Consider the following 25,446-nt stretch of genomic DNA (forward strand, 5'->3'; position numbering starts at 1 on the left):
TTAATCTGCTCGTCTAGGTTATTGAGGAACTGCTCGGATAGTGCCCCTAGCTCCTGGTCTGTAATGCTAGACCTCCCTTTGGTGATTGGCAAAATTGTTGATTTGCCACAAGGTGAGATCTCTGGGGGTTGACTATCTCCGTCTGCTCTGCTTGTGCCGCTTGCACAGGGGACCACTCAAATTCACCAATTACTTGTGCAATTGTGGTGACATTGTTCGTTGCTGGTTTGTGTTCCTCGGATTTGTTGGCGTGCTTGTTGGCCGTGTCTGCAGTACAAATAGGTCTTTGTACAATGATGCTTGCAGAGAGACCACCGGAAAGAGGCAATCCGCCGCAGAATTGAAACACGGAAAAGCAGTGTCTGCTATGGTGGAAAAGACACTGGTCAAAAGTGCCAGTGGTGCAGCGCGAGCTTGTGACAGGGAGTCGTCATATTCTGCCGAGTCATGGTGGCCAGTGTTAGCAGAGCTGGACATGAAAGAGATCGGTGGGCTCTGATCCCTTCTGTAGGACTGTCTGTGTCTGTGGATATGTCTGGCGAGCTCGTACCTTGTGCGGGAATTTGTTCCTCTGTGCTGGTCCAGCTATCGGCTTCCTCCTCTGCTGCATGTGACCGTACATGCTTTCTTCCCCACTCTGGGCTCCCTGTTGCCTTTCTGCGCAGGAAGCAGACTATGGAGTCCCTTCCTTCAAGACGGGCTGTCTGACCTGGCGTGTCCGGCTCCCTTTCGGCTGACGGGTTGGCAGCGCGCCCTCCTGGGCGTTTTGGTTGTGGGGTCAAGCAATCCCCCATTCCTTATTCTTGTCGACGAGTATTGTATTTCCTTTTGGGCATTGCCCTTGGGGTCACGGGTCGCTATGGAGGTTGGTGTGCAGGGTGGTCTTGGGACTCCACACGTAGCGAACTTCTGGCTCCTGGCTCCTCCCTTCGCTGTCTCTGTCTCTTTATTACACTGTGTGCTTTGGCTGCGCCGACTTACGTTGCTGAGCGCCGCCTCTCCTCCTCCAGTCGCCAGGCACTCAATAAGTTCGTGGGTGGCATGAGCTTGCTGCCTGGAACTATGGCCAGGCAGTGGGTCGGTGTATAGCTGTGCCGATGGATAACTTGGAGAGGTAAGAGGGAGGAGAGCAGCAGTGCTGTCCTGGCTGCCCCGCGCCCTGCTCCCGGCCCTTTGGAATATTTGTCTTTAGTGACTTTTAGCCACACACTACATGAGGTGAAGGTCATGTTACTGTCATTCCTGTTATGTTAAGCTGTGTTGTGATTTGGCACTGTTGGTGGCAAGGAGGGAGAATGCAAGAACATGAGACAGTGCCCATCTCAGTGGTAGGTATATGTAAAGGAAATATTGACTGGGGCATGGTTTCCAAAACTGCACAGATGTGTGTTGTTTTTATTGTCCGGAGATGCTATTTTATGCCCTCATTGCAGTTGTTTTTTTCTTTATTGTTTGTTAGTTTTTGATGTACAAAAGTAATATATGTTTTTGTTAAAAAGAAACAAGTGAAGTAGAGGAGCATTCTCTTTGAAAAAAGCTATTGAGAAATGTTATTCCCACTCCTAATGTTTCTCTCACATGCACACACAATCTCTGCCCACCTACATGAACTCCAAAATATTTGGGCCCATATTTATTCTTTTTTAGCAGCGCATTTGTGCCGCATTTTGATGAGAAAATGGCGCAAACTTACAAAATACAATTGTATTTTGCACGTTTGCGCAGCTTTTGCATCAAAATCTGACATAAATGCGGCATTAAAAAAGTATAAATATGGGCCTTGGGTGTTCTATTTTCTGCAGAAATTGGACCAGTTACACCAAATGTCCGTCCACTCATGGTCCCAAAAAATAATGTTATTTAAATTGTCAGAGGAGTTTAACCTTACAGAATCCTGAGCACTCCAACCACCCTAACTATATCTTCACTGTCCCTATATCACAAAAATGAGGTAAGTCTATTAGTCTTTAATAAACAATAACCCATTTACCTTCTATAACTCCTCCTGTACACCCCTAAAACGTTTACACCACTCACTTATCTGTCGTTTCTCCTTCCAGTCCCATTCAGTGAACATGGTTGTCTCCTGCAAAACCTTATTCACACTCTTTCTGATAGCACACACTGTTTCCACATTACTCTGCCATTATCCACTCTCATTCTCCATCTCCAGATCTACTTCCACCTTTACTTAGCTTGATAAACAGTGTTCTGCTTCGTTTTCCACTAGTAGAAGAAATTCCACTTTAAATGTGTGCTGGTCCTCTTGTAGGTTCTGGGCAATATCATATCATCATCATCCTCTTTGATAAAATTGTCTTGATGCGGTTTGTAGTCTATTCTAATGGTAAAATGTGTGAACAGCACAAATGACTTTAACTTGCCTTTTGCAATTTTCCATCATCCACCTGCAAAGTAAGTGACATCACTTGATATCCCATCATTAATCTGTCCAGGAAAGAACATTGCTGCATTTCCCAACATCCATCTGAACAGAAGGGAAATCACTGGTTTCTCACCAAAACCATCTTTAAAAAGAAGGGGCCAGACAAAAGGACTTAATTTCCCATCATCCATCTGCACAGGAGGTAACCACTGTATTCCCATTATCAATCTGCATAGGAAGTGCAATCAGTGTTTTTTGCCCCAAAACCACCTTTAAAATATAAGAACTCAGGCAAGAGTATTTATTGTCCATCTTCCATCTGCACCGGAATTGACATTGTTGCATTTTGTATCATCTGTCTGAGCAGAAAGTGATATCTCGTCCTGCCTTCTCACTGCTGTAATCAACTCTTCAGGGCACCCCATTGTCTGGCCATCCCTCACAAAGGGCAGACACAAACAAGGGTTTTGCCTGTTTGGGCCTGTTATGGCCAGAAAGGGCTTTGGTCCACAAACTCCTTTCCACTGAAACTTATAAGGTAAGAAAATCATGTGCATCACCCAGCACCCCATACTGCCAGTCCCCACGATCGAGATGACTCAAACACTTACAAAGCATTCACTCAACACACCGACCCAGCCTCATACACATGCGACTAACTGCCACACACCCTCAAACTAAAGAACTCAAATTACAACTCATGCTCATCAACACATGCTTTGCAGCACTCCACGCACCAGACATTGCAGACCTCATCACCTATCACAAGTCTGACACTCCCTTCATCACTGAAACATGCTCCATCCTCACATCTTTGTATATTCTAGACATCCTTTCCACACGGAAGTCATCTGGGGGTTGCCAGGTGTCACAGCTGTGACCCCTGGCTGGTGCTTTGTGACCCCTGGCACTACCTTTGTGAACCCTGGCTTCAGCGGTTGCGGATTCAGTGCCAGGAACACAGTGGCAGCTTGTCCTTATGGACGTCAGTTGGGACTCCACTTTTTGTTTTCTGTCAACTTTTTATTACACTAGTAGTGAATAATAAAATATTATTCACTATTAGTGTAAAACATGTGAATATGCCCTTCCATGGCTGGTGAGGTAAGTTAAAATGCTTTTGAATGCATGTTGTGTGCGTGCTTGCGGGTGAGAGTGTGTTTATGTGAGAGAGTATGTATGTAAGTGTGAATTTGTGTGTACATGTAAGTATGTGTCTGTGAGTTGAAGTGGTGGTGAAGTGGCGTTTGATGTCACTTCCGCAACCCCTGGCATTTTGGTGAATTGAAGCCCATGGCTATCCACAAGCTATAGAATCCATCAAAGGCTCAACATGTAAGAATGAAGGAGACCATGCTGTCATCCGAAGTAATGAGGGTCCTGCACCCTCGGCAAGCAAGTAACACAACCTCAACACTTTTTTGGAAAAGTGTGTAAACATTCAAGACCTACTTAAAATATACAAATGCAAGCCACAGTCTTCAGCACCCTGGTATCCTTAAGGGTCTTTCTGACGTTAAACGTTCCATTCAAAGACAAGAAAGAAAATGGAAGAAAAACAGAACTCTCAATTACCTCATGATGCTACAGTTCCTCCATGCAATACGCAGGCAGATCCTCACATTAGCCAAAGCAAAGTATTATACTAACACCATCAATGAAGCAGAATGCATTTCCTGAAAATCAAGCACTTCATCAACCTCCTGCCAGGCCCACTTATTCCTCTATCCAAAGAAAATTGCAAAGCCATCAACTTCTTCTTCGGTGAACAAATACAGAATATGCAACAGCACATCAAAAACACAAAGCCTGATCCATCTCTTATGCCCACTCCTTCCAGTAGAATTCTGCGATGGACGACCTTTAAAGCCCTATATACAGCAGATCTTTTGGATATACTCAACTCCAATAAAGCCCCTTCTTATGAAGATTATGTCGTTCCCTCGTCCTTCATCAATGTTCTCTCTAGGGATGCTCTCTCACACCCTACTCCCTATTATCAATGCTCCTGCATTTAAGGCCCTTTCCCAAAAACACTTAGGACAGGCCAGATCCTTCCACCCCAAAAGAAATCTAAACTGGACAAGGATGTCCTCTCCAACTACCAGCCTATTACTCACCTGTCATTGAAAAAGCAGTCTATGTTGAGCTCCAAGATCACATCAGTACTAACCATCTCCTGCACAGTTGTGCTTCAGATCACACTGCAGCACGGAGACTGCTACTTTACACATCATCGATTATACCCTCTTGACCACAGATGAAGATGACCCCTGGCTCCTTCTATTGCTGGACCGCTCAACCGCCTTCGACACAGTTGGCCATCCCACCCTTTTACACACCTTGAAGTCTTGAATGAGATTCACCAACATTGCCCTTCACTGACTCTCCTGCTACCTTTCCAAACAACACCAGTGTGTTCACCTGAGCACCTCCAGGTTAACAAAAATCCATATTACCTGCAGAACTCAAGGGTTCCGTACTGACTCCTATAATTTTCAACCCCTACTTGGAGCCGCTTGGTGCTCTAATCACAGATAACAGTATCAATATTAAACAATGTGCTGGTGATCCAAAACTGTGCATGGAAGTCTCCTCTGCTTCAGACAGCCATTCCCTCAAACACTGCCTGCACATCATCCACACCTGAATGTCCAAAACCTATGTGACACTCAAACCAAACAAGACAGAATTCCTGTTATTTGCTAAGAACAACAAACAAGAAACAGTACAAACCTGGCTCAAAGACCTGAACCTTAACAGCTTTGATCATCACCTTTCAGTGAACCCTCAACACCAACATCCTAAAGGAACAAAGATGGCTTGGTACCAGCTCGCACTTCCAAAGCAAGTGGAACAGGTTCTTCCAGAAAGAGACTTCAGAACTGCTGTTCAAGCCCATGTACTCTCACATCTGGATGATGGTAACACACTCCTCCATAGTCTCAAACTCCACACTGGAACACCTTAAGGGAATCCTGCACACTGCATCACATCTCAGCCAAAGCCCAAGGAAATGCAATCATTTCACTCCCATCCTAATCAACCCCATTGGCTTCCCTGGCCTGCCTGTACCTTCCTCAAAAACAGCTACATCATTCACTAAGCCATCACAAGCAGCACCCCTGCTTATCTTACAGACAAGATCGCCATCTCTGGTGGCTTTTTGCACACCCGCAGCTAGGACATCATCAGACTGCAGACTGACAAGTGTAAAAAAGAAAAAACACATGGCAGCAGACCCTTTTCATCTCTGCACCCATAATCTAGAACAATATCCCTGTATCAACCAGACCTTCTAAAACACAACAAATTTAGGAAAGAGGTGAAGATTAACCTCTTCAAAGAACACTACAGTACACTGTATCAACCATCCACAACCCAACTACCTCTCCTGTCACTTGTTGACTATTTGCCTGTTTTTGGCCCTATACAGCACTGCCACCTTTGTGCTCTGTTTGCCCTATAAATATACCATATACCTACATATACCAATACTTTTGCCCATATTACTATCAAAACCTAATTCTCTTAAGCAGAGTAGTTCTCCTTTGTAATTATTAAATCCATGGAAGTAGAGGCTGCAGTTCTCTCATATCCTTTAAAAATTCAACATTGGTACTGCACAAAGGCTTTTGCCACTTGCATCAGTTATGACAGTAATTGTATATCCTAAACCAGAACATTGCAAGTTTGGTGCCTGCTTAGTTTTTCTTTCTTGAGCTCAATACGTTCTATGTCACACTCTACACACCGTTGTATACATGTGTTGTTCAGTATGATTATTGTGTGTAGTGTTTTGTTAATATGTTTTTTGTGTTGTACTGTTATGTTGGTTAGCTATTGATATTCTTGCTATTGGGTTTGAGTGAGTGTTTGATGTCATTATTCCATATTCATTAAAAAAACCTCTATGGCCTGTGGGCATAGAGCTGAACTACTTAGTAAGAAAGGATCATGTGACCATGAATGGACTAATCGGTGACTATGGAAACTTCAAAGGATTTCACATAGCCTGCGAAATAAGGATGTAAAATTCAGAGGGACGTCACAAAAGGAAACAAAATGGCTCCAGTGAAGCTGGGAAGACAGACAAAAGTTCACGATACGGGGCCTAGCAACTCTCCTTCGTATAAGTTCACTTGTACATGAGCTATGGTTATGGAGTATGGGTTGAGCTAACTGTGTCACCTGCCTGAAACCACAGAGCAGTCTTATATTTTACATGGGCTGCTCACTGCAATGGTTTCAAGCCCTACAGTACTGACTACAGACATCTTCTTGCACCCAAGATACTCCCCATCCAAGCCTCCACCTGTGCGTGCCTGGGGTAAAAGTGATGCAGAAATTGTCACCATTGACGTCTACAGTAGTTTGTGCATAGTTACCATTTCTTGTCTTAGAGATACAGGGGAAATCCATGTTTCAGCCAGAATCTGGCCCCATTACAGTTACTTCCCTCCACCATTGCTTCTGAAACCCCATGAAAAGAACACTTCCCTCCATTCTCCCACACACCAGAGTAGGGAACCCTGTACAACCTACCTTGGAGACACTGAGACTAAACCCATTATTTTAATCTGTAGTCAAGTCTTCTAACACTCAGTGGTCATTCATTTCTGTAGAGGACTCGTGTGTATGCCTGAGCTTTCACAAACAACAGCAATCGCCCGCTATGTAACCTACATAATACAAAGTCAAAAAGGCTGGCCTTTTTGTTGAAGCATCCTGCCTTGCCAGCTCTCTCTCTCTCCTCTCCAAATCCAATGGATGCCCCAACTCCTCACAAGCATTAGGGCAGTGCACCACAGCTGCAATGCATCCCATGTGTGTCCAAAAATATTTCTGAATTTTAAGAGCAAGAGGGACAAATCTCCCACAATAAGTATGGTTTGGAAGGTAGGGGGCTCTCTCACAAATGTACTTTCATTGAGAAATTCTAAGCATGATTTTTAAACTTCAAGGATTTACCAAAATAGATTAAGGTGAGGGCCTCACCTAATGTGAGGTGGGCGGCTGCCAGTAGGCCTGCTTTTGTCTCATTTTCTAAAGAAATACCCAAAACATGGGGGTTGTTTTCAGAAAATGTTCAATCAATTTCCCTGATGTAAAAGTTGTTTTCAACAAGCGTGTGGTAGACATTGAGGGTTTCCTGTCCTAGACCACCATGCTGTGTGTGGCAGACCTGAAGATGAAAAGCAAAATGAACAATGTTCTGAAATCCATATCATCAGCCAAATGTCTGTGTGGACCTGCTGTGGGGCTGTTTCCAATGTCAGACCTGGTGCGATATCTGAACTGGAACACAGTGGTCCTCAAACTATAAAAGAGGCAATGCTTCTTTTGTAAAGAAGAAATGTAGGGTGCTAAAGTTTTGAATGCCAAAGTGGCGAATACCAGGGTTTCACTGTCTTAATGCCACCTCCTGTCTATTTAATCGTTAATCATTACCAGATACTCCCCACCACTTTATCTCACTCTTGCAGGTTCCTGCTTTCTCCATTTGTCACATTTTTTTCATCTTTTGTTTCCTTCTTCTTTCCCTTTTTGTGTTTTTCCCCACTCTTGCTCGGGTCAAAGTCAAATAAGTGCCGATCACCAAAAATAAGTGCCAGTGGGCTCTGTAGTGATGTGTAAGTATGAATAACGGAATCCTATTGGATCCTGAAGGACTCCACAGAGTTGTGAGATAAGTATTAGAATGTGGTGAAGTGAATGGAAGTTCAGAATGTTGAGTTTGCGGTTACACACAGATGAATAAAGATGTGTAATATATAACTCTGTGTGTGGAGTATTCATTGGTTGGTACCCAGGCTGGGGACAACGTTACAACTGCAACGAGATATGTAACCCAAAGATTGCCAGTGCTGTCCCAGAGAGTTTGCTATGGCCAATGCAAACTGCTTGTGCGTGCTGCGTGTGCCTCCGTCAAAGTGCAGAATCAACATTTGGCATAGGTGGAGTCAAAGCGTAACTCCAGCTGGTGTGACGTGTTTAATGATAAAGAAAGCTTCACTGAGAAGTCTACGCATTGTTGGCCAAGAACCTACTAATAAGGCCATACAGAGAGGTACCGCGCTAGTACGCCATATAAAGCTGTACAGTGAACAGAGTGCTAATGCTTAAGGCGGCCACAAACAGATACAGAAAGGAGTGCTGGCTGATGGAAAAATTGATAAAGCATTCTGTTGTTACACTTACCAGAGCCTCGAGAAGAAGAGCATTACAGCCTCAGCAACAGGAGAGGAGACCGAAGAAGCAGCACAGGCATTGTGCTGACTGAGCTGTCCAATACCTGAAGCAGCACACCACCAAAGCTGCCGATTGGTGGCTCAGCATGACTAAAGCGCTCCAATAAAGACCAAAAAAGAGGTCACAGATCTACAGACTATCCAAGATGACTCAGAGGCTGGTATGTCACAAAGCCTCAGAGATGGTGTGGATAGACAAATTCACCAAGACTGCCAAGCAGAGTCAGAGAGAACTCCAGTGACAGTGTCAGCCAATCCCGTAAAAAGATAAGAAAAAGATTATCAAATACCTTGTAATCTAAGTCATTGTCAAAAAGTTTGTCACTTTTAATATCAATATCAAGTGAAACTGAAGAAGATGATCGTACAGTGTTGATGTTTACCTCAGTAAAATGTGATATTGTTGGAAATGCCACATGAAGAAAAATATCAGTCAAAGAAAAGTCAACATGAAAAAACACCAAAGTCATTCAAAATATAGACCAGGGTCCACAAGCTGCTAATTTTAAAATTTCTGAATGGCTTGGCGATTCACTTAATCAAACCATTCCCAGGAAAACACTATCTAACAACAAGACACATAAATCAACCCCTTGGTATACTCCTCACTCACGAGAACTTATGAAAAAATGTAAGATTGCAGAAAGAACCTAGAGGAAGAATTATGGGGAACTGTCAAAAGCCAAATATCAGGACTTACGATGTGGCTATAAGATTGGCCCAGGCTGCCTATTATGAAGCTAGAATTAAAGAGTCCACTAATTCCCTCAAAGAAATGTTTTGCTTGAACCTAGAACGACTGGCCCAATCCTAGAAACTTCTAATGACAGGTGTAACAAGCTAGCCATATTCTTCCATAACAAAATTACAGCTATTTATAGGTCATTTAACAACTCAGAGGAACCACTGGTCCTTATTGATCTGTCAAAAAGCATGGAAGGTAGAACCAAGATCTTTCAGAATTTCCTTGTCTTATGAAAGTTTATTCACCATTTTTAGCCAAGTTAAATCAGGCTCCCCATGCAACACTGCTCTCCCTAGGATTTTAGCCCAAGGAACTGAGATAATCTTCCCTATTCTCTTTGAAATGGTCAATCTTTCCTTGGAGAAGGGCCTGGTTCATGCACCTTGGAAGCATGTGATAGACAAAGCTATTCTAAAGAAACAAAATGCAGCTCCTTCCTGCATGGCAAATTATCTACCAATATTTCTGCTTCCAGGAGTGAGCAAAGTGCTTGAAAGACATGTTAACTTGCAATTATCAGAATTCATTGAATATAACAATATTGTCCATCGTACTCAAAATGGCTCTCTACCAAAACGCAGTCCAGAACTGCCCTTCTAGTGGTAGTGGAGGGAGCTAAATTACTGCTTGATCAAGGTGGCACAGTAGCCATCATCCTTCTTGACTTAAGTGCCGCTTTTGACACCGTGAATCACAATATTCTTATGGAAAGGATTCACAGGGCTGGAATTGTAGCAGTTGTTTTGGGTTGGCTCAGGTCTTTTCTTTTCAATAGATCCTTCCAGGTATTTGAGAAATCCTCTTCCCTGGACATTTTCCCTCTCCATTGTGGAGTCCCAGAAGGCCTACACTATTTAATCTGTATATGCAGCATTTTGCGGACATTATTAAACCATTTGAGATCTCTATAATTTTGTGCAAAGACAATACCAATGGGTGGTCTTGCTTACCCATGACCAAGAGCCGTCCATGCCAGCTCTTGGGCTTTGTATGAACGCAGTCGTCGGGTGGATGGAGATTTCCAGTTTGAAGCTGAACAGAAAAATAACTGAGGGTCTGATATTGGAGAACAATGGTAGTCCCCAACAGTCCCTTGGCTGGCCAGATTGCTTGGGTCCGTCCCTCACCCATAAAACATCTATAAAAAGTCTTGATGTATGTTTGGATGAAACTCTTCCGATGGAGGCCCAGGCCATCAAACTCTCAGCCTGCTGCTTTGCAATTCTTGAATGCTCAGGAAGATCCTTCCATTACTCCCTGTAACACTTTGAAGACTAGTGGTCCAGGCACTGATCCTCCCTCACCTGGACTATGGTAATGCACTATTCCTGGGAGCACCCAAAGCTGTCATCAACAAGCTCAAGTTGTACAGAATGCAACTGCACGCATTGTGTTACAAATACTAAAGAGCATGTCAGTGAGGCAAGGGCTCAGGGACTTTCATTGGTTATCAGTTTCTCAGAGAACCAAATTCAAAACACTTTGGCGGTCATTCCGACCCTGGCGGTCATGGACCGCCAGGGCCGGGGACCGCGGGAGCACCGCCAACAGGCTGGCGGTGCTCCCAAGGGCATTCTGAAATTCTGAAATTCTGAAATTCTGAAATTCGCGACGGGTGCAACTGTACCCGTCGCACCCTTTCCACTCCGCCGGCTCCATTCGGAGCCGGCATCCTCGTGGAAAGGGGTTTCCTGCTGGGCGGGCGGCCTTCTGGCGGTCGCCCGCCCGCCCAGCGGGAAACACAGAATAACCGCGGCGGTCTTCTGACCGCGCAGCGGTATTCTGGCGGCTTCCGCCGGCACCGCGGTTACCGCGGCCGGCGGGAGTCAGAATGACCCCCTTTGTATCTGGTATAGAGCTCTTAGGGGACAGGGTCTCCTTATTATTTGGGAGTCCATATCTCTATTCACTCCAAAGAGGTCTGTCCATGTCTATAATGAACACAGGGCTGTGGTCCCTCACAATCCAAAGATCTAGAAGCAGAGGTACATCTTTTAGATTCAATGCCCCCACACTTTGGAACTCCCTGCCATTGACCCTGCGGACAGCAGACAATTAACTTACCTTCCGAAAGCTATTTAAAACGTGGCCATTTGACAAGTAACCCCATACAACCTGTTTCAAGTAGTTTTGTCCTTGCAGCTCTCGGTTCGCCACGCGCTTCACAGGTAGATAGTATAGTAGAGAATAGTATAGTATACTATAGTACAGTGTAGTATAGTATAGTATATTATAACAATGTCCGAAGATTACACTGAAAATAAACGGTTCGTCAATTCATTTAATTATCGACAGTGGTGCGTCAATAAATATTATGCCAGAGGAGAAATATCATGAACTATCTCCATTACCACAACTGACCCTTTGAAAACTAAAGTTTATACATGGGCTGCATCAACGCCGCTCAAAAGATAAAGTTCATTTGTATCGACAATGAAACACAAGAAAACAAAAGTACAAGCGCCCATTCACATACTTCAAAATACGGCATCAAGTGACTGTTTACCCAGTTTCAGCACAGCTGCTGATATTGGACTGATCTCAGTGAACTACAGCATCAAATAATGTCAGTTTCCTTCATTGTTTCATGGGTTAAGAAAACTTAAGACTATGAAAGAACAATTGCATCTTAATGAAGATGCCTATCCTGTTGCTCAAAGACACAGACAAATTGCATTTCATTTACAAGAAGATGTTGAAAAGGAACTCCAATCATTACTCAAACCTGATATCATTGAGCATTCTACAGGTCAGACGCCATGGGATTTTCCCAAAGTTGTAGTACCCAAAAAAGACAGTGAAGGAGCTGTATGGACCTTTGTGGATATGCGACAAACAAACCAGGCAATTGAAAGAGAACAACATCCAGGTCAGCATATTGCTGACATGATAACACCATTGAATGGTGCGAAGGGCTTCTCTCAACTTGAGTTAAATAAAGGATATGATCAGTTGGAATTCGAGGAGAACTGAATGTGCATTGCAACCTTTTCTACACATATTGGTCTGTTTCTATACAAAAGACTAAGGGGCATATTTACGAGAGTGTTGCATCACGTGTGCACTGCCAAAGTGCTATATGTGTGACTCAAGGCTCTAAGCCAGACTTATGAAGCCACGCAAAGCCGGCCTCATATATCTGGAATAGAGCAATACAGCGCAAGTAACTGTGTTGCGCTACTCTGCCTTGGGTATGCATTCTATGGACATTGCAGTGGTTGCTCACACACAACACCCATCAATTTTGATGCAGCCCCAGATTTACTAGACCATGTTAACCAGGGGATGCACCAAAAGCTTACACCTCAACAGGGCCTCATTCATTCATCATTCTATGTGTGCTGCATTCTGCAGCATACATAGAAAGAGGAAAATGCCTCCCACCACTGTTTTTATGCAGTAAGGTGCTCCTTCCTGCACAAAAACAATCCTGCATGCAACATAGACACCCTTGCACCATGGAGCAATGGTGGCTGCTTGGCGCTAAGCTGCCAAAATGGCACCACTGCAAGGGGAATGGAAAGGAATGTGTTGTATTGCTTGAACACAAGGAAATCCTGCCCTTTCCCTTTAATCCCTACGGTGCCTTGGACGAGGTGATCTCGTCCAAGGCACCGATTCCCGGGTGCCTTGGACGAGATCACCTCGTCCGGCACCCGGGAACCGGTGAGAGCGCTAGCACTACCCCCATGTGCCCCCACCCACACCCCCCGGTCGTGGATGGAAGGGGAATCCCTTCCCCTTCCACCCCTGATCCCCCCACCCCCCATGACATCAGAGCGCATCGCGCGCTGATTGTCAAAGAGGCCTCCTCCTCGCTGGAAGCTCAGCTTCCAGCGCGCTCGCAAGAGAAATCCAAAGCATTTCTCTTCCGATCACGTGGAGGAGGCCGAGAGAGGCTTCAAAAGGAAGGAAATGTATTACCTTCCCTTTGACGTCTCTCTCAGCGTTTCAAAAGCCGGATTGTAAAGCAATCCGGCTTTTGAAACGCCCACTAGACACCAGGGAATTCTATTATATTTATGAAACTGGCATAAGGGAACGACCCCTTGGGCAAGAGTTGCTCCGGGGGGGGGCATTTTGTTTGGAAGGCCTTTTCTGCCCCCCCTGGGGGCAGATCGGCCTATTATTAGTTTATTAGTTATTTTTGTTTAGTTTTTTTCTTTTAGAGGTGGGGAGCGACCAGCAACCCCTTAGGCAAGGGTCGCTCCCCTAGGGGGCAAATTACGTTTAGGCCATTTGGGGGGCAGATTGGCCTAATTTTATGAGGCGTTTCTGCCCCCAAGGGGGACAGAAACCACTAGACACCAGGGAGTTGTTTTTTTTTGCGAGTTTCACGCAAGGGGAGCGACCCCTTGGGCAATGGTCGCTCCCAGGGGGGGCATTTTTTTTAAGGCCTTTTCTGCCCCCCCTGGGTGCAGATCGGCCTATTATTAGGCCGATCTGCCTCCAGGGGGGGCAGAAACCTCTAGGCACCAGGTATCTTTTTTGTTGTTGTTGTTGTTTTGTTTTTTCTTTTAGAGGTGGGGAGCGACCCCTTAGGCAAGGGTCGCTCCCCTAGGGGGCAAATTACATTTAGGCCATTTCTGCCGTCCTTGGGGGCAGATTGGCCTATTTTTATGAGGCCGATCTGCCCCCAAGGGGGACAGAAACCACTAGACACCAGGGAGTTTTTTTTTTCTTCGTGAATTTCAAGCAAGGGGAGCGACCCCTTAGGCAAGGGTCGTTCCCCTGGGGGGCAAATTTATTTTAGGCCATTTCTGCCCCCCTGGGGGTCAGATCAGCCTATTTTAATTAGGCCGATCTGCCCCCAAGGGGGGCAGAAACCACTAGGCACCGGGGATTTTTTGTTGTTGTTGTTGTTTTACAGATGGTGAGCGTCCCCTTGGGCAAGGGTCGCTCCCCTGGAGGGGCAAATTGTATTTAGGCCATTTCTGCCGCCTTTGGGGGCAGATCGGCCGATTTTAGGTCAATCTGTCCCCAAAGGGGGCAGAAACCACTAGGCACCAGGGATTTCTTTTTTGCGCCAATGTCACGCAAGGGGAGCGACACCGTAGGCAAGGGTTGCTCCCAGGGGGGTGGGGGGGCATATTTATTTTAGCCCATTTCTGCCCCCCCTGGGGCCGGCTGAACTAGAGGCCAAAATCCACAGGTAGGCACTTTGTAAAAAACACCTCTGTTTTCTGTGAAAAAATGTGATGTGTCCACGTTGTGTTTTAGGCCATTTCCTGGGGGCAGATCGGCCTATTGTTATTAGGCCGATATGCCCCCAGGGGGGCAGAAACCTCTAGGTGCCAGGGCTAATTTTTTTGTTTGTGTTTTTTTTGTGTTTGTTTGTTTTTTTAGAGATGGGGAGCGACCCATTAGGCAAGGGTCGCTCCCCTGGGGGGCAAATTGTATTTAGACCATTTCTGCCCCCCTTGGGGGCAGATCAGCCGATTTTACGTCAATCTGCCCCGCTAGGGAAGCAGAAACAACTAGGCACCGGGGATCTTTTTTTTTGCGCCAATGTCACGCAGGGGGAGCGACCCCGTAGGCAAAGGTCGCTCCCCGGGGGAGTTGGAGGGCATATTTATTTTAGCCCATTTCTGCCCCCCCTGGGGCCGGCTGAACTAGAGGCCAAAATCCACAGGTAGGCACTTTGTAAAAAACACCTCTGTTTTCTGTGAAAAAATGTGATGTGTCCACGTTGTGTTTTAGGCCATTTCCTTTCGTGGGGGCTAGGCCTACCCACACAAGTGAGGTATAATTTTTATTGGGAGACTTGGGGGAACGCTGGGTGGAAGGAAATGTGTGGCTCCTCTTAGATTCCAGATCTTTCTGTATTGAAATGTGAGGAAAATGTGTTTTTTTAGCCACATTTTGAGGTTTTCAAAGGATTCTGGGTAACAGAACCTGGTCAGAGCCCCACAAGTCACCCCATCTTGGATTCCCCTAGGTCTCTAGTTTTCAAAAATGCACAGGTTTGGTAGGTTTCCCTATGTGCCGGCTGAGCTAGAGGCCAAAATCTACAGGTAGGCACTTTGGAAAAAACACCCCTGTTTTCTGTCCAAAAAGTTGATGTGTCCACGTTGTGTTTTGGGGCATTTCCTTTTGCGGGCGCTAGGCCTACCCACACAAGTGAGGTATCATTTTTATCGGGAGACTTGGGGAAACATAGAATAGCAAAACAAGTGTTATTGCCCCTTGGCTTTCTCTACATTTTTTCCTTCCAAATCTAAGAGAGTGTGTAAAAAAGACGTCTATTTGAGAAATGCCCTGTAATTCACATGCTAGTATGGACACCCCAGAATTCAGAGATGTGCAAATAACCACTGCTCCTCAACACCTTATCGTGTGCCCATTTTGGAAATACAAAGGTTTTCTTGATAGCTATTTTTCACTCTTTATATTTCAGCAAATGAATTGCTGTATACCCGGTATAGAATGAAAACCCACTGCAGGGTGCAGCTCATTTATTGGCTCTGGGTACCTAGGGTTCTTGATAAACCTACAAGCCCTATATATCCCCACAACCAGAAGAGTCCAGCAGACGTAACAGTATATTGCTTTCAAAAATCTGACAATGCCGGAAAAAGGTACAGAGTAAAACGTAGAGAAAAATTGCTGTTTTTTTCACCTCAATTTCAATTTTAAAAAAATCAGTTATTTTCTGTAGGAAACCCTTGTAGGATCTACACAAATTACCCCTTGCTGAATTCAGAATGTTGTCTACTTTTCAGAAATGTTTAGGGTTCTGGGATCCAGCATTGGTTTCACACCCATTTCTGTCACTGACTGGAAGGAGGCTGAAAGCACAAAAAATCATAAAAATGGGGTATGTCCCAGTAAAATGCCAAAATTCTGTTGAAAAATTGGGTTTTCTGATTCAAGTCTGCCTGTTCCTGAAAGTTGGGAAGCTGGTGATTTTAGCACCGCAAACCCTTTGTTGATGCCATTTTCAGGGGAAAAACCACAAACCTTCTTCTGCAGCCCCTTTTCCCCATTTTTTTGAAAAAAAACAAAATTTTCACTGTAGTTTGGCTAATTGCTTGGCCTCCTTTAGGGGAACCAACAAAGTCTGGGTACCTCTAGAATCCCTAGGATGTTGGAAAAAAAGGACACAAATTTGGCTTGGCTAGCTTCTGTAGACAAAAAGTTATGAGGGCCTAAGCGCGAACTGCCACAAATAGCCCCAAAAAAGGCCTGGCACAGGAGGGGGAAAAGGCCTGGCAGCGAAGGGGTTAATGCAGGGCAGTGCAGCAAGGTGACTTGCTGCTGTGCCCTGCGCCAAAAATAAGTAAATATGCCCCTACGTTTTGGTGTGTCATCAGCTACAAAGATTTTTCAAGATGTCATCAGACGTATCATGCAGCCGGTCATGAATGCTTTCAACTATAGCAATGACTTACTTTTTGGAGCTACACACAAGGAGCATAATAAAACTCTCTGGAAAGTGTGTTGTTTACTTGTTGATGTAGGTTTAACATTGAATGCTGAAAAATGTGAATTCAATAAGACAAAGCAAAACATTTTTGCCCATATATTTTCTGATGGGGATATGACACCAGATCCAGCCAAAGTGTAAGTGTTGTCAACTGCCGATCCCCCACAGATGTTTTCATGTTATGCTCGTTCCTTGGCATGGGCAGTTACTTTTCCAGTTACAAACTAGACTTTGCCACTCTGAGTCCTTCATTGAGAGAGTTGACAAAAAAGAATTAAGACATGTTGTGGCATATACAAGCAAATGTTTTTCCCAGACTGAACGTCGTTTTCCACAACCTTAAAAAGAGACTTTAGCAGTAGTGTGTGCGTGTGAACATTTCCATGTGTTCCTATACGGAAAACGTTTTACGCTTGTGACAGATCATCAAGCATTGCTAACCATCTTTGGCAATCCAAAGGCTAAGATGCCTCCTCGCGTTAAACGTTGGGTTCTACGATTACAAGAATACAATTACACAATTGTGCATCGTCCAGGGATTGATCAAAACCCTACCGACTATTTCTCTGGAGTGCCTATACAGTGTCAAGATACCCTTTCTAAGACAGCTGAAGCCTACAAAAATGTAATTGTGAAATCAAAAATGCCAGCTGCATTTCATTGGAACAAATTGTCACAGCCATGAAACATGTTAAAACTGAAAAACATTATTACAGTCATGGAACCAAAATACTCAACCTCTTACCAGTGACAGAGAGTATCAGAAGATTTAAAAGGCGAAAGATGAACTGTTGTGACACAAGAAGGCATCATCCTTAGAGTTTTGAGAATTGTCATTCCGGAGACTCAGTGACAGCAGATAATTGAAGTAGTGCATCAAGGACAACATGGAATTGTTGCCACAAAACAAGCTCTCTGAGATTGAGTCTGGTTTCCTCATTTTGATTAAAGAGTTGAAAGAGAATGAAAGGCTTGTCATCTATGCACCTGCCTGACACCGTAAACCACTCAACACCCCTTAAGCATGTCAGAGTTGCCAAAGCAAGAATGGGGATTGTGGCTGAATACTCCTGTTTTCTACTAATAGAAAAATTCTCATCTATAACTCAGGAGAGAGTCATTGAGAGATTAGACAACATCTTTCCGACATGGGGTATTCTTGAGATTGTAAAATCTGGCAATGGCTCACCTTTCACCAGTCAAGAAAACAGAGACTTTCTCAACCTGCTTAATGTGAAGCATCAGAAGAGCACACCTCTTTGGCCACAGGCTAATGGTATTGTTGAACGTTTCATGAGTATATTAAAGAAAGCTGTTCGGCATGCTGCATTGGAAAATCTGGAAGCCAAGACTGTCTTGAATTCAACCCTATGAGGTTATTGTTCAACTCCTCACTCGACCACAGGTGAAAGCCCTGTAACATTGATGTTTGGGAGAGCAATGTAGACCAACCTAAATTGATCAACAAAAGATCAAGAACTGAGGAAGGAACACATATAAGAGACTTGGATTGAAAAAAGAAAACGAAGGCCTATGCAGACAAGAGACGACATGCAAAAGACATTGTCTTCACGAGTGCTTGTCAAGAAAACTTAAGTCTGATGCTCCATTTGATGCAAAGCCATTCAATGTTGTAACCAGCAAATGATACATGGTGACTTCCCATCATCCTGGGAAATCCAATACATAAGATTCCTCACATTTCAGGCATGTGGCTCATCACTCGCCAGATACTGATGTCAACTGAGAGACTAGTTCAGAAAGAACAATTGGAAAACCCCAGACTGCAGTTGCTCCTGCATCACCAATGCAGATCATGGGCACAACTGTTGCGAACTCCCAGTCTCTAAAGACCCGATCGGGATGAGTAATCAGAGCACCAAGAAGGCTCATTAAGAGTATATGTTTGTAAAATGTTTTAATTTTTTATTTAACGGAGGGGGAAATGTAGTGTTGTGTGAGTGTGAATAACGGAACCCTTTTGGCTCCTGAAGGACTCCGTGGAGCTGTGACATAAGTGTTAGAACATGGTGAAGTAAATGCAAGTTTAGAATGTTGAGTTTGTAGTTACACACAGACAAATAAAGAGAAGTAATACACAGCTCCGTGTGTGCTGTCTTCATTGGCGGGTATTTAGGTTGGGGAAGAGGCTACAGGCGCCACCTGAAGCCACCAGCTCAAATTAAGTACTGGCGTAACCAACAGTCATCAAATGCAACAAATACTGATTTTTGGCTGATCTCCCTTTAGCACCCTGCTCTAAAAAAGACACCAAGTTTAAATCAAGATTTTCTGAAGTTGGTGCAAAAATAAAAGTCACTAACTTTGTAAATTCCTAGATGATACTAAGTAGATAAAAAGAAACACACGCAGTTGGTTATTAAGAAGTGGTTGGGATGGGTGTGATTTCACGACAAATTATTTTTATCTGATGAAAAATGTTAACATCCATTGAAGCAATTATTTCTTTGAACAAAATGAATTTCACACAGATTCAAAACAAAGGCATCTTTTCATGCAAAAAATCAGTTTCTCACAAGTAGGTCAATAGATTTTCCTATGGCCTCTACTGGGATCAGCGATCTATGGCGACAACCCCAATGGCATTGTGTGTTAGCAGTATTGCAGCCCAGAACCAGACCCAGCAATTCTCTCTGTGTAAACTGAGGAAAAAGCAAAGGGGCTCTGCAGTACAGCAGATCAGTCTTACACAGGACAGTGAGCCAGGCTTGGGTTAACTTGGAAAGTGGTAGAGTGATTAGAATACTAAATAGTACAACTGAAGTGAACACGTTTCTGCAAATATTGGTAAATCAATGCCATGGTGCAGCAGTGATGTGCTACTTACTGCCCTGTACGTAAGTTAAATCATGACTGTAGGAAAGTGCCTCTTTTTGACACAGTTACCCAAACGTTTTGCCTAGTATCTGATGTGATTTTGACTACAAGTGCATTGGGTTCCCGCTAACCAGGTCCCCAGTGGCAGATTTCTTTCCCAAAACTGCATAGTTGTTTCCCCAATTTGCAAAACCACTAGTACCCTCTGTAAGTCCCTAATAAATGGTACCCCTGCTACCTAATACCTGGGCTACTAAAAAGGGTCCCTAAGGCCTGCTAAATTAATTGGGCCACCCTAAGGGATCCTTCACCAAGCACATGGTAGGCTGCCATTTCAGGCTGTGTGTCTTGGTGCAGACAAAAGTGAAAACATGACATGGCACACAGCAAGTGTGCCATGTCCTCTAATGCCATATATGTAAGTCATCCCTCTTGCAGGCCTTACAGCCCTAAGGCAGGGTGCAGTATATTACAAGTGAGGGCATATCTATGTGAACAGATATGCCCCTGCTATGTCTTTAACGATTCTCAGATATAGTAAGTGACGAGGGAAGCTATTTTAAATGCATGTGCTGGACACTGGTCAATACGAGTTCCCCAGCTATATGATGGCTTCACTGAAGATAGGGATGTTTGCTATCAAACATCTCGTATTGGTGAACCCACACTGGTACCAGTGTTGGATTTACCAATACATTCACCCAGAGGGCACCTTAGAGGTGCCCCCTGCAGCCCCACCAGACTCTGGTGTGCTCGCTGACCAGTTTCTGCAAGGCTGCCTCCCAAGACACTATTCCTGACCTCTACAGTGAGAACCTTCTGCTCTTAGGAGGCCAGAACAAAAGCCTGTCCAGGAAGAGGGTGTAACACTGCTTCCTACAGGATGACATGCTGATTAGCCTTCCAAAGGCAGCAAGCCTCAAAGGGCTGCCACCTTTGAAATGTGAATCTGGCTCCCCTCACAGGAGAGGAAGCTAGCCCCCCGTTGAGAGCCCATTTGCACCTGGATAGGTGGAAACATTGGCTAGTCAGCTGGGCGTGCCACCCCCAGACTAGTACCACCCCTAAAGTAGGCTACTGCAAGGAAGACACAACTTTTCAAAAGTAGCCATTTTTGTTATGGCCTACTTAGGAATTCTGGGACAGGGCTATGCCCACTTCCCACAGGAAGTGGTCATATAGGGGGCGTAGTGATCCCAAGGGTCAATAGCTCATTGGCTACTACCCTACACACCCCTCACACCCCTAAATTCAGTATATAGGGGAGTCCCTGCAACCTGAGAAGCAGATCCCTGGTGACCTCAAGAAGGACACTCAAGAAATTCAAAAGACAAGAACTGAAAAATTTGTGACAGACTCGGTGCCAACCCTGCAAGTCTGCCTATGGACTTCTACAATTGCAAGAAAGACACCTCGTCCTCCAGCTGCTGAAACTTCCAATGTCACAGGAAGACTGCCAGCCTTCACTCCAGCACAAGGAACTCCAGTGTAGTAGCGGAGTTGCTCCCCTGCATCCTTGCATTTGTCCAAGAACCGCTGAAGAGGCCAAAACCACATCCAGACAGCATCACTGCACCCAAGCCTCCCAGCCTGTGTTGAAGTGGACCAATGGTTCCAACCTAGTCCCCAGCCTCTCCTGAAACAAAGTCCATTGTGGTTTTCCCCATCGCAACCTTCACACTGACACCTGCAGCCTCTTTGTGCAGGCCCACCTCAATCGCGACTGCCTCCGGTAACTAAAACCCAGATGGTCCACTATGCCTCTGCACCTGATTGCCCCGAACCGAGGAGAGGAGGACCACCGGTCTCTCTGTGTCCCCCATGCTCCTGAGACTGGAGCCCACTTGTTGGTACACCTGGATTAGTTCCCCAGTCTACACCTGGACCCCCTCCACCATGAGCACCACCAGTGACTGATGCCTGACAGTCCAAAAACCCTCTGCAACCATATTTCCCGGAACTAGGAAAAGAGGACCACTGGTGTACCTATATCCCTGAGCATCACAAAACCTGAGCTGACTCAGTGGCTCATCCAAATAGGATGCTCAGTTCTAGTCTACAGTCTCTTTTCACAGTGACCAGTCTCCATAGGAACTCACTGGGCACCTGACGCTAGTTTGCGCTCTGCACCCGGCCGGCCCAATGCCGCAGAGGGTGTACTGTGGAAGCTGCCTTGGACCTTGCCCACTACTCACCTCAATCACAGGAGATTGGTCTTGTAAGTTGCTGTACTCAACCTGATTGCAGAACTATTTACTCCCATAGGATAACATTGCAGAACTCAGAAATTGCACCATGTCCACTTTTTAAAGTAAAAAAGAATTCCCATTTAAAAACATACTTACCTGAGCGATTTCTCTTTGATGGCTAAACGTATATAAAGATACTTGCTATTTTTATAAGTTGGTGTGAATCTTCTTGAGCGGTGTGTCTCATTTATTAACTGTTGTGTGTATTTGTGGATGTCTTGCACCCCACTGTTGTAAGCCTAAGGCTGCTCAACCACACTACCCGTAAATAGAGCACTTTGGGATTGCATAGCAAGCCCTGTCTACTCACTGGTGAACCCCTAGACCTTCTACACGATATTCACATACCACATAAAGGGCCACCGTCCTACATTGGTGGTGCAGCAGGTAGGATACAAGATTTGACATCGACTGTCCCACTTTGTTGATAAGTGATTCACAGAGAAATTCAAGAACTGTCTTTAGTTAAGTATTCTTTTCACTTTTTGATTTTTTTTCTAAATTGTTTAAAATATCTGTAAGGCCTTGGTTGAGACTCTTTTGCAAAACTGTTTAGAACTTAAAACAGTAAAGCAAGTTAGGACCTTTTGAAAAGTACTTAGCATTTTTTAAAGTCCTTTAAAAAGTTCCCAACTACTTTAAACACCATGTCTATGCAAGGACCTTCTCAGGTACTCAACCTGGACGTTGAATGAGGCAGAGTGTTGTAATATTGTTGTAATGATATACCTATGTAATACACCATATTTACCTATTATATAAAAAACTGTTTTACTTAGTTAATTAACTTAAATACTACATGACTAAATCTTTACAGTTATGTTTATATTCCACTTGTATTTGTGAAATGGTACGCTCCTATGCTCTCCTTTAGAATGTTAGCTATTGGTACAACCAGGAGTGCACCTTAGAATGTTGATGTGAAGAGTACAGTAGGAGAAAAGAAGCTGTGAGTTGAGGAGGTGTTTTGCAAGGAGTCTGTACAATAAACCAGTCAACTACATCTACCGGTGTGAGTTATTACACAGATGCTGAGTCCTATGACCTCATGAAGGATACCCTGATTGAGGGCTTTGGACTCACCACTGAGGAATACAGGATCAGCTTCAGGGAGACTTGAAATACCCAGAGTCAGAACTGGGTAGATTTTGTACACTTTTCAGTGAAAACACTAGGTCGTCGCTAAAAGGGAACAATGTGCATGATTATGAATGGCTTTATAATTTATTTATGAAAGAGCATCTGCTGAGTAATTGGTTTCAAGAAACATTACATCAGTACCTGATATACCTAAGTCCACATTCTCCTCAGGAGTTGGGGAAGAAGGCAGGCCACTAGGTCAAAACAAGGGAGACCAACACTACAGTTGTGGGGTGAGCATAAGAAAGATGCCAAAAAACCCTCCCAGGGAAAAGATGGTGACCAAACAAAGGATGAAAACAAGGAGTCTTCTAAAGGTTCCTACAAATCTTCTCAGGAGGGTGGGCCCGAGACATTTCCCAATACAAGAGTGGGTACAAATGTAAAAACTGGGATTCTAAAAAGGCTTGGTGTTATAACTGCAAGGCTCTTGACACTGAAATGGAGACCCTACCTGTCCCCACTAAAAGAATGCCTCTAGTGCACCTGCAGTAAATCCGGTGGTAGATCTCCAGATGGAATTCCAGGTGAGCTCGGACCATGTCAGTGAACCCACTGAGACACCTATAGTCTCAGAGGGTGGGTTGGATGTTGCTGCCCTGGCGGTCAGGCCTAGTAATCTGGAGAGATACAGACAACAGCCACATATCAGCAGGGTTAGGGTTGAATCCCTGAGAGACACTAGTGCAAGTGTCACTATGGAGACTGAGAAGCTGGTGTCCTTAGACCAATACTTGACTGCTGAGACATATACAGTCCTCAGTCCTCATAATTAGGCTAAGGTACATCCCATGTTGATGGTCTCATTAGAATGGGGAGGGGTGAGTTACTGGCCAAAAGAAGGTGGTAGTATCTCCTGTGATCCCTGTACAATGTCTGCTAGGCAATGATCTTGAGTGCTAAGCATGGCCTGAGGTCGAAAGAAAGTCCCATGCAGCTATATGTATAGCTGCAAGGGTGTGTGTAAAAACAAGAGCACAGTGCAAAGCACAGCATGAATAAGTAGAATTGAGTCTGGAATAATGACTCAACTTACCAAGAGAAAGGGAAAGAAGTCTGTGAAACCAGCTTCCAAACGGATACCAGATCAGGTCCCTTCTCAGGGAGAAGACCGGTCAACCCCAGGGGGAATTGAGCCTCTGGAACTGGGGCCTTGCACTGCAGAGCACTTGGGCCCAGGGGGACCCTCTAGGGAAGATCTGTGCCAGATCAGAGGACTTGTCTCACTCTTGAAGGCCTGAGACAGCAAGCTGCTGATCAGGAGAAGGGAGCTATCAGTGGCTCCCACAAGACCTATTGGGAGGAGGGACTCCTTTCCACTGAAGCGAGAGACCCCAAACCTGGTGCTACTAGTATTACCTCAGGAGTTTAGCAAGTGTCTTCTCACTTTGGCCCATGATATTCCCCTAGCTTGGCATCTTGGCCAGGCTAAATCATGGAATAGGTAAGTGAACCACTTCTACTGGCCTCGTAGCTCCCAGAAGGTGAAGGAGTTTTGTAACTCCTATGTCACCTGTCAAGCCAGTGACAAAACAGGTGGTCACCCAAAGGCCACCTTAATTCCACCTTCAGTGGTTGGGGTTCCCTTTGAGAGGGTAGGGATTGACATTGTTGGTCCCCTAGACTCCCCAACAGCATCAGGAAACCGATTTGTATTGGTTGCAGTGGATTGTCCAATCAGGTATACTGAGGCAATTCCCCTGAGGATTACTACTGCTCCTTCAGTAGCTAGGGGCCTCATTTGTATCTTTACCAGAGTGGGCTTTCCAAAGGAGGTGATGTCATATGAAGGTACTGACTTCATGTCTGGCTACCTGAAACACATGTGTGACCTATAAGTTCATTACCCCATATCACCCACACACCAAGATTCAACAAGACTGCCTTTGTCTCATTTTCTAAAGAAATACCCCAATGGTGGGGGTTGTTTTCTGAAAATGATCAATTAATCCCCCAGATGCAAAAGTTGTTTTCACCAAATGTGTGGTAGACATTGAAGGGTTTCCTGTCCTTGGATCACCATGCTGTGTGTGGCGGGCCTGTAAATGAAAAACAAAATTAACAGGTTTCTGAAATCCATGTCATCAGCCAAATGTCTGTGTGGACCTGCTGTGAGGGTGTTTCCAATGTAAGACCTGATGACAGATCTGCCTGAAACACAATGGTCCCCAAACTATGAAAGAGGCATTGTTTATTTTGCAAAGAAGAAATGCAAGGTTCTAAAGTTTTGCTAAGGCCATGACTATTGAATGTCAAAGTGGTGAATATCAAGGCTTCACTGTCTTAATGCCACCTCCTGTCTCTTTAATCTTTAATCCACCACCATAAACTCCCTACCCCTTTATCTCAGTCTTGCAGGTTCTTGCTTTATTCATTTGTCACAATTGTTTTCTTCCTTTCTTACCCTTCTT

This window comes from Pleurodeles waltl, chromosome 11, assembly GCF_031143425.1.
Source record: "Pleurodeles waltl isolate 20211129_DDA chromosome 11, aPleWal1.hap1.20221129, whole genome shotgun sequence".
NCBI lineage: Eukaryota > Metazoa > Chordata > Amphibia > Caudata > Salamandridae > Pleurodeles > Pleurodeles waltl.